The sequence below is a fragment of the Tyto alba genome, unplaced genomic scaffold, assembly GCF_018691265.1.
Source record: "Tyto alba isolate M040663 unplaced genomic scaffold, T.alba_DEE_v4.0 Super-Scaffold_3, whole genome shotgun sequence".
Classification (NCBI taxonomy): domain Eukaryota; kingdom Metazoa; phylum Chordata; class Aves; order Strigiformes; family Tytonidae; genus Tyto; species Tyto alba.
In genome coordinates this window covers 950,851-958,928 of record NW_024881304.1, presented here as the reverse complement: position 1 = coordinate 958,928, position 8,078 = coordinate 950,851, and the positions used below count along the sequence as shown (strand labels likewise).

General features: G+C 47.2%; 1 protein-coding gene across 1 annotated transcript in view; it reads left to right on the top strand.

Moving 5' to 3' along the window:
* Positions 1-1,067: 1,067 nt before the first annotated feature.
* RAD54L2 (RAD54 like 2) overlaps positions 1,068-8,078 on the top strand; it is a 68,547-nt gene continuing 61,536 nt past the window's right edge. The window contains exon 1 of the mRNA XM_042799379.1: positions 1,068-1,169. The gene's annotated coding sequence lies outside the window, so the exon portion shown is untranslated. The remainder of the gene's footprint in view (positions 1,170-8,078) is intronic.

The following is an 8,078-nucleotide window of genomic DNA, read 5'->3' as shown; positions in this document are numbered from 1 at the left end:
AGGCAGGCACTTTCTCTGCTGGTCTTGTTCCTTTTCTTCCCTTTAACAAAAGGAAACACCAGGCTCCTGCTCTAGTACAGGGTGAGCAGCATGTTGTTGGTGGTGTGTCCTGACGGAGATGAAGGCTATGGGCACGCTGGGCTGTGTCTGCCGGTGGGACCGTGGCCAGCTGGCGGGGGTGAGCAGTGAGCTCCCCTTTTACTCAGCACTCATTAGGTCACATCTGAAACGCCTCGTGTGGTTTCAGGCCCCCTCCCCAATGTGTGAGAGAGGTGAATTTACGCAAGTCCTGTGGAGGCTGTGAGAGGGTTGGGGTATAACGGGCTGAGAAAAGTGGGTGGATTGAGCTGTAGAAGGGTTTGGGTGGATTTGGGGATGATTCCCAGTACCTTGGGGGGTGAGCAGGGTATCAGGGTGGCAGAGTCAGATCTGTGACAGGAGGAGAAACAGTGGTTGTAAACATAAATGCATTATGTATCGGACTGGATAGGAGGGAAAAATTCTCTCCTGTGAGGAAGCCTAGTGCCAGAACGGGGGCTCAGAGCCTGATGGAGTTTCGTACGTGGAGGGTGTTTTAAGACCTGACAGGATAAAGCCCGGAGTTGAGCTGGGTATTGTCCCTTCTCTTGAGGGCGAGGCTGGAGTAGGGACCCCCTGAGGCCCATCAACCTTAATTACCACGGGACCCTGTGGCTAATTAACAGCCCCTCGGGGGGGGGGGGGGAGGGGGTGGCGGCCGGGCGTTGCTATCCCCACGCTCTGTGCAGCAACCCTCCTCGCAGCCGATGGCAGCGGCAAAAGCAGCCGCGGCTCCCGCCCTTCCTGGCTCCCGGCCCCGCTCCCGGGCCTGCCCGGGCGGCGGATGGGGCTGGGGCGGGTCCTGCGGGGCTCCCTCAGCGCCGGGCCGCGCCGCTCCCGCCCTCGGGGGCCGGGGGGGAACCTTTCTTCCGCCCTGCGGAACCTTTGTGGCGGAGGCGCCTGTTGCTGCCCGGGGGATCCTGCGGCTGCTCCGGCGGGGGGTGGTGGGGGGGGGGGGGGCCGGACGCTGGGTGATGCGGCCCCCGAGCGGCGGCTGAGCGCCGAGGCCGGGACGGAGGCGGGCGGGCGGGCGGGCGCGCGCCAGCTCCCGGGGCCCGCCGCGGCCCGCAGCCCCCCCGCCCCCCGCCGAGGTGAGGGCTCAGCGGGCGCGGCGCGGCGGGGGCGGAGGGGGCCGCCGCCACAATGGGAGCGGGCCGGGAAGGGGCGCGCCGGCGGAGGCCCGCGGCCGCCCGCCCCGCCCCGCCCCGCCGGGGGTGTGTGGGGAGCGGCGTGGGGCGACAGCCGGGGCGAGGGGCGAGCGGACGCTCGGGTTGGGGGGGCGGGGGGGTGGGGTGGAGTGGGGGCGGCGGGACAACGACTGCTGGGCCCGGGTGGGGCGGAGCGGGGGCGGCTGGGGAGACAGCCACCCGGTCTGAGGGGGCCGGGGCAACGGGGCGGGGGGGGGTGGGTCCCGCCGCCGCCGCCGGTGCGGCGGTGTGTGGGAGCCGGGGGCTACGCGGCCGCCGGGCAGGGCCCGGGGTTGAGCCTGAACCCGCTGCCCGGGCTCTGCCGGCTGCCGCGGGAGGGGGGCGGCCGGGCCAGGGAGCGCCGAGCCCCGGCTTCGGGGCCGGCCGGGCAGCGCGGCTCGCCTCCCTCAGCACCCCACCGCGTTTCGGGGCCTAAGTGGGTTTCAGATGATGGGGGGGCGGGAGAGTGAGCGGTCCGCCTGCGGGGGCTGCACCTGCCTCCGGTGGGGTGTCGTGGCTCCTCGGGTGTCGGCCGGTGCTGGAAGGAAGGTGCTGAGCCGGAGGGGCATGACAGAGTCCGGCTGTGCCTGGGTACAGTGGTTGTCACGCTCCTGCTGTGACTGAACAGCAGGGATCTGTAGGACTAGTAAACAGACACGCACTGTAATAATTTAGTGGTTTTGGGACTTGTTGGTGAGCTTTGGGGGGAGAAGCCTTGGTGCGTTGAGCTGTTAGCTCTTCTCATTTGATCCTGTCTCACCACTTTCTGACTTGCTCCATCCATGGAATAGTTTATGGGTTACTTTTGCTGGTTGTTACATTGATGACTGGACATTTCAGTGCTCATGTCTGAGAGGCACTCAAAAACTCCATTGATTTCCCCTCCTGCCCCTTTATGGATTTGTAGAAAACTGGTGCTTTAAAGAAGTTCTTAGTACATCACTTTAGTCTATATGCAGGTGGTGAATTTTTATTGCCCCCCCAAAATCTTTAAAAGGAAAAAATGGAGCTCTTTTTGTCCATTTTTATGTTAATAAGATGCTAATGATCACACTTGCTTGTCTTCTTAACTTTCTTAATGCTGGATTTTCTTTGTTGGGTATTCTTTGTATGGTTATCTGAGCATTGTGCCTAGTGAATAACCACTTGGCCCATAGGAAATCGCTATATAAACCTCTGTATTGGTTTAAGATGTTCCTGCTGCCTGGTTGAAGGTGGTAACTCCCCTCCCTGACTTAGAGTAATGGATCTTGTGAGCACTGCTCTGCTTCAATGCAAAACAATTAGTTTAGAATAAACAAGCTTTGTTTTGGTAGTTCTTCTCTAGGGGCAGTAGCACTCAGCAGAAGGGTGGAAACACGACAGCCTGCTTAGACCAATGCAGGTGCTTCTGATGGGAGCTCTGACCAGGCCTTGGTGTGCTAAATGAGGCTTCTTTCCCCAGGTGGGAAGCTATACATCCTGAATATACAGTGATCAGTGCACCTACTTATCCCATGACGTTATCAGAATATAGGGGTTGTTCATTAACAGTAGGTGCTGAATGTGACATTTCCAAGAAAAATGCAGTTGCTGCTTTAAGGGAGAGCTGCTGTGGATGTGTGATGTTTTCTGGGTTGACACTGCCTCAGACTGAATACCACCTTCTCCTCCCCCAAAAAAGCTGGATGTTTAGCCACTGTGTTCCACTTGTACTGCACTTGGGTAACTGGTAACTTCTGCATCCCTAAAATACCAAGATTGGAATTTCAAGATATCTGACAGTATTGCAAATCTTGGATGGGAACATCATGCAATCTTTTAAGGAGAAGAACTGAGCAACATGTTTTCTGTCTTACCTCAATAGTGGTTGCATTTTAGTGGAGATTTGAAAGGTATTATCTGGCATAGAAAATTGCAACAGGCCATTATAATGTTTTCTGGGATCCAAGTTGATGTCATAGAATAATTCAGGTTGTAAAGTACCTCAGGAGGTGTCTAGTCTGACCTGCTGCTCAAGTGGGTTCAACGCTAATTTCAGACCAGGCCTTTGTTCATTCAGGTCTTAAACCCACCAAAGATAAAGATTCATCAGTCTCTGCATCCCTGTTCCAGTGCTTGACTGTCGTCACAGGGGAAAAAACTTTTCTTTATGTCAGGTCACAACCTTCGCTGTTGCAGTTTGTCTCGTGTCTTCCTGCTGCACACCTCTGTGCAGAGCCTGTGCAAAGCCATCTGTTGTCTTGATAACCTCTAGGTTAACTAGGTATGAGAGATCTGCTGTCAGCTCCCCAAAGCCTTTTCTTCTCCAGTCTGGACAACCTCATCTCTTGCAGCCTCTCTTCACACAGCAAGTGCTCTATTCCCCTGAGCACCTTGGCAGCCCTCCACCAAAATCACTCTGGTTTATCTGTGTCTTTCTTGTACTGAGGCTGTCCAAAACTGCACATGGTGTTTCAGTTGGGTCTGAAAAGTGCCAAGTGAAAGGGAGTGATCACTTCCCTCGGTCAGCGGGCTGTGCTCCTGCTGATCCAGCCCCGTGTGCCCTTAGCTTGCATCACTGCCAGGGCGCACTGCTGACTCACCTTTAGCCTGCTGTCCACCATGTGTTACGTTTTGTGGTTGTGTGTACCTGTACATGGAGGTGCACGTATGTATCTGGATACGCAGCCAAGCAACTGTTGTCTCTCATCCTCCTGCCATGCATTGCATCTCGTTAATGTGTATGTGTGTATACATACGTGTGCGTACGTATACACACGTGCATCACATCACACCACCTGCAGAACTGAAAGGTAGTCTTCCCACCGTTTCCCACGCATTCTAGTTGTCGCTAGTGGTAACTGTTGACTACCTGGCCTCTCCTAACATACCCCGGCTGGTTGTGCCTCCCTGCCAGCAGGCCTGCCAGTTGCTTTGCCTTGACTTTGTTTCTCAAAATTACATTGTGTCAAATATCGCTTTGAGATGTATCAGGTTACTAGGCTAGGAAGGGAGTGGCAGTGGAGTGAGATTTTTCCCATGAGGATTGAGTTGAATCCCATTTGATCAAATTAAAATCCAGAATGTAATAACGTAGGAAGTATGTTTTCAAATAGTGTTGTTTATGGGTGTGAGTTAAATGAAACATTTAGATGCATTATTTTTAAGAATGCAGTTAGTTGCAGTGCAATTATGTTAGTGTAATTTCTTTGAACTTGTTTCCTTCAGGTGCTTGGAAATTTTTGGGAGAGAATACCTTTTAGGATAAATGCTCTCTGCCAACAAAGTTTCTTATTTTAACCTTAAATCTTGAGAAATTAGTTTCTGCAGAGGTTAAATACCATTTGATATTCCTGGATACTTGGTACAGATATAATTTTGAGATGCTTTCTTTTAATCTCTATATAATATTTTGCCAATTGTCAAGTATATTGAGTTAATTACAGCTGGCTTTGCTTCAGAGAATGCGCATTGCAAGACAGGAATTGGTTGTGTTTAAGCAACATTTTTAGCTATATAAGAAGACGAGAATTTACATAAGGCCGTGGTCTCCCCCTGCGCCCCAAATCGGTGTTTATTAAGTACTTGCACCAACAGAGAAGACGTAGAAATCAGTATTTAGATTTGGACTTGGAGAAGAGCATGTGTAGAATCTGATATTTAGGTAACCTGAAACAATGAATGAAAATTTAATTTCTTGTTAACTTCTAGAAACCTTAAGTTTAGTTTCTAGGGTTTTATGCTTATTAAGAAACAGAATCTGAAAGATGAAGGGGCATGATAAATAACACCATTTGTTGTTTGAGAAAGGGGCAGAATTAAGTGATGAAGTCAAGTGATATTACATACTGTGAGAAGGAAGATGGAAACGCCATGAGAGCCGAAATATTGTTGAACAGGCACCTTTAGATGCTATTTGGACTTCTGAGAATATGGTGTTAGTGTTTTGTTTATTTCCCTTTTTAAGTCGTCATTCTCTTAAACTTGCTAACTGGTGAGTTCTCATTCTGAGTAATACTAAAGAAGTTACCGATCAATATTTCATATGTGGTAACCAGCAAATGCTAATTGCATGTACTTTCTATCAAAATTAGTACATCTGAAGTTGAAACAGGTTTTGGAAAAAAAAAAAAAAAAAGGGTGAAAAAGCATATATTACTTTCAGCCATGCAGATGTAAAACTTATCAAGAATTGTTGCTTTGAAAAATATCTTGAAGTATAGAAAATAGGCTTTTAGAAATTCTTGACACAATTTTATGTCTGAAGTGAAATAGCAGAATGTCAATTTAGTCCTGAAAGTGAGACTGATTCAGTGCTATTGTAATCTCAGAGCATCTGTGATAATTTAAATCTTGTTCTTGCTCAGTGGTAATGCTGGAGTTGGGGTCAGTCTGACACCTCCAAAAATCTTGTGGCATTTTGAAGGTAACTAGAACTTACTTGAAAGGGTGAGGAGTATTGCATCACTTCAATAGCAGCATTTTTAAGTGCTATAGAATGTGCAAATAGGAACAGTGATTCGAAGCACTCTTGTGGCCTGGCAGCATGTCCCAAAGTTGCTATCCTGCAGGTGTATCTGCAAGTTTGAATACAGAAACAAAGAAAAGAAGAATGCAGTAACTTAAGTGTTAGTGACAGCGGATTATTTAAACATTGGAAAAGATGTAAATGCTGGTATGCACCTGTCTAGAGGAGGTATTAATTCTGTGCTTGAGAAAAGTGATGAATAACTTAATGAGTGAAGATATCATTCAAGGATGCAGAAATCTTAGGGGGAAGATTTTTTTCGCCGGTTGCTTCAAAATGAGGATGAAGAAATCTGCTGGATGCCATTGGTGTGACTTGTAGCATAAACACGGAGTACAGCATTCAAACCTTATGAACAGTGCCCTCTGCTACTGTCCTAAATCCTAGGAGGAGTTTTTGAGCTGTGAAGTGCCGTTACCATTAGCTTATTGAAAACCTGTTCGAAAAGGAGTTGATAAGATGAGCAAGCTTATCGCCGGTGTGACTTGATGTGACTGTCCTCCTTCCCCTCCACATATGCACATGCAGTTATATTGGTAGAAGCCTTAGATGAAATACAGTGGCACAAAACACTTTCTACTGCTATAACTGAAATTTCTAGCCAAGAATTAAGCATATTAACAGAACCTCTCTTCTGCCATTGAAATTGGTTCTACTCTGGTGGACTTTTGCTGGCAGATAAGTAGAAAATCAGTTTCAAAAGCTCAATATACCCACATGCTTTCTTGTGTTACAAATACAACAAAACTTACACTGAACACAAGGACTTTGATCGAGGCCTAACATGCAAACCAACACACTTTATGTGAGAGCCTTAAGAGAGGCACTAAACTTATAAAAGCAATGAAAGAGGTTTTGCAGTGATTTGGCAGATTACAGGCAGATAACATTGCTCTGGCATTCTCTGTGGAAAGCTAGCTTGATCTAATTAACAAAGAGCTGGAGATATACAAGAGCAGAATTGATCAACAGAAAGTGCAGAACCTTTCTGTTATCCAGCCAATGTGGCTGATCAGGTACAAAGAGTTTGTAGGGCAAGCACAGTATGGGAAATAATTGAAACATGATGGAGGTAACGTAATCTTGACTTGTACCTTCTTCCCTTGACAATGAAAATTTTTACATGAAATTTTTACTTGTGAAGAAAGCTTTTCTAGTCTATCAGAACCGTGGAAATTATGTTTTAGAGGCACGATAATTCATTGCAGATTTTTCCCAGTCTCTGAGAAACTCAGGTTTTATCCAGGGTATCAGCATCAGTTTAGGGTAGGTTATTATATTTGGAGTTGTTGAATCTGGAATAAATAGGTTGTTAAAGTGTATTGGTTTCATGTGAATTGCTCTAGCTGTTTGTTGCACCCAGAGGCTGATATAACAACAACCAACCAAACCCCAAACCAAACAAAACCTGAGAAAGCCTGGAAAGGGATTGTGGGGTGGAGCTGCTCACACAGCCTGCTGAGTCAACTTGGAAAACAAGATGTTACTCAAGAAAGAATTGATTGAGGAGGACTGGTGGTGGGATTTACTCCAAGTTAGTGAAGTGAAAGGAAACCACTATGTGGCTGGTGAGTGCCAGTGCTCTGGAAGATCAAAGAGTTGTAATTAAAGCTCTTGTATTGAACATATACTTACATATGGGATTTGTATGATAACTGTATTCCCATGCCTCCTCTAATGATAATCAGTGAGGGTGGTATTGAAAAATTAATCTTGTTCAACAGATATAGTTTCATGTATGGTCAGTGAGTTAAAACCTAGATTAAAAATAGTAGACATAGGAAACAGAATATGAATGGAGGATTTTTCAGGGATTTATAGTAAGTCAGGGGCTTTGTAGTATTTTTGTCAGTGGTCTGGAAGAAAACATGAAGTTAGAGCTAATAAAATTTGTGGATTATGTAAAGTTTGTACTGAGTGCTGAAGCACGAAGAAAGAATTGCAGCTGTACGGTGTCCTCTGAATCGTTTGGGTAACTGGGTCTAATATGGCCAAATATGTTTTTAGAGAGCTGGAGCACAAAGTTACACATGGTGTGGGAAAGACTGAAGGCTGTAGGTCTAGAATAAAGAAGTGTGCTTCCAGAAACCAGCGACCATGGAAAGGATGGCAGGAGTGGAGCAGGTATGTGGCAGTACGTGAGTCCTCAGAGTAACACTGTAGATATGAGGGCTACTGAAATAAACAATTTTTTTTAATTCTAATATACATCCACAATAACAGGTAATGCTGGATAAGGACGGAGAGGTGAAATCAGTTGGGGAATATTTTGACCAGGTTTAATGTTAGTGTTTTTAAAGAGATGTTCAAAAGCAACGAAGATG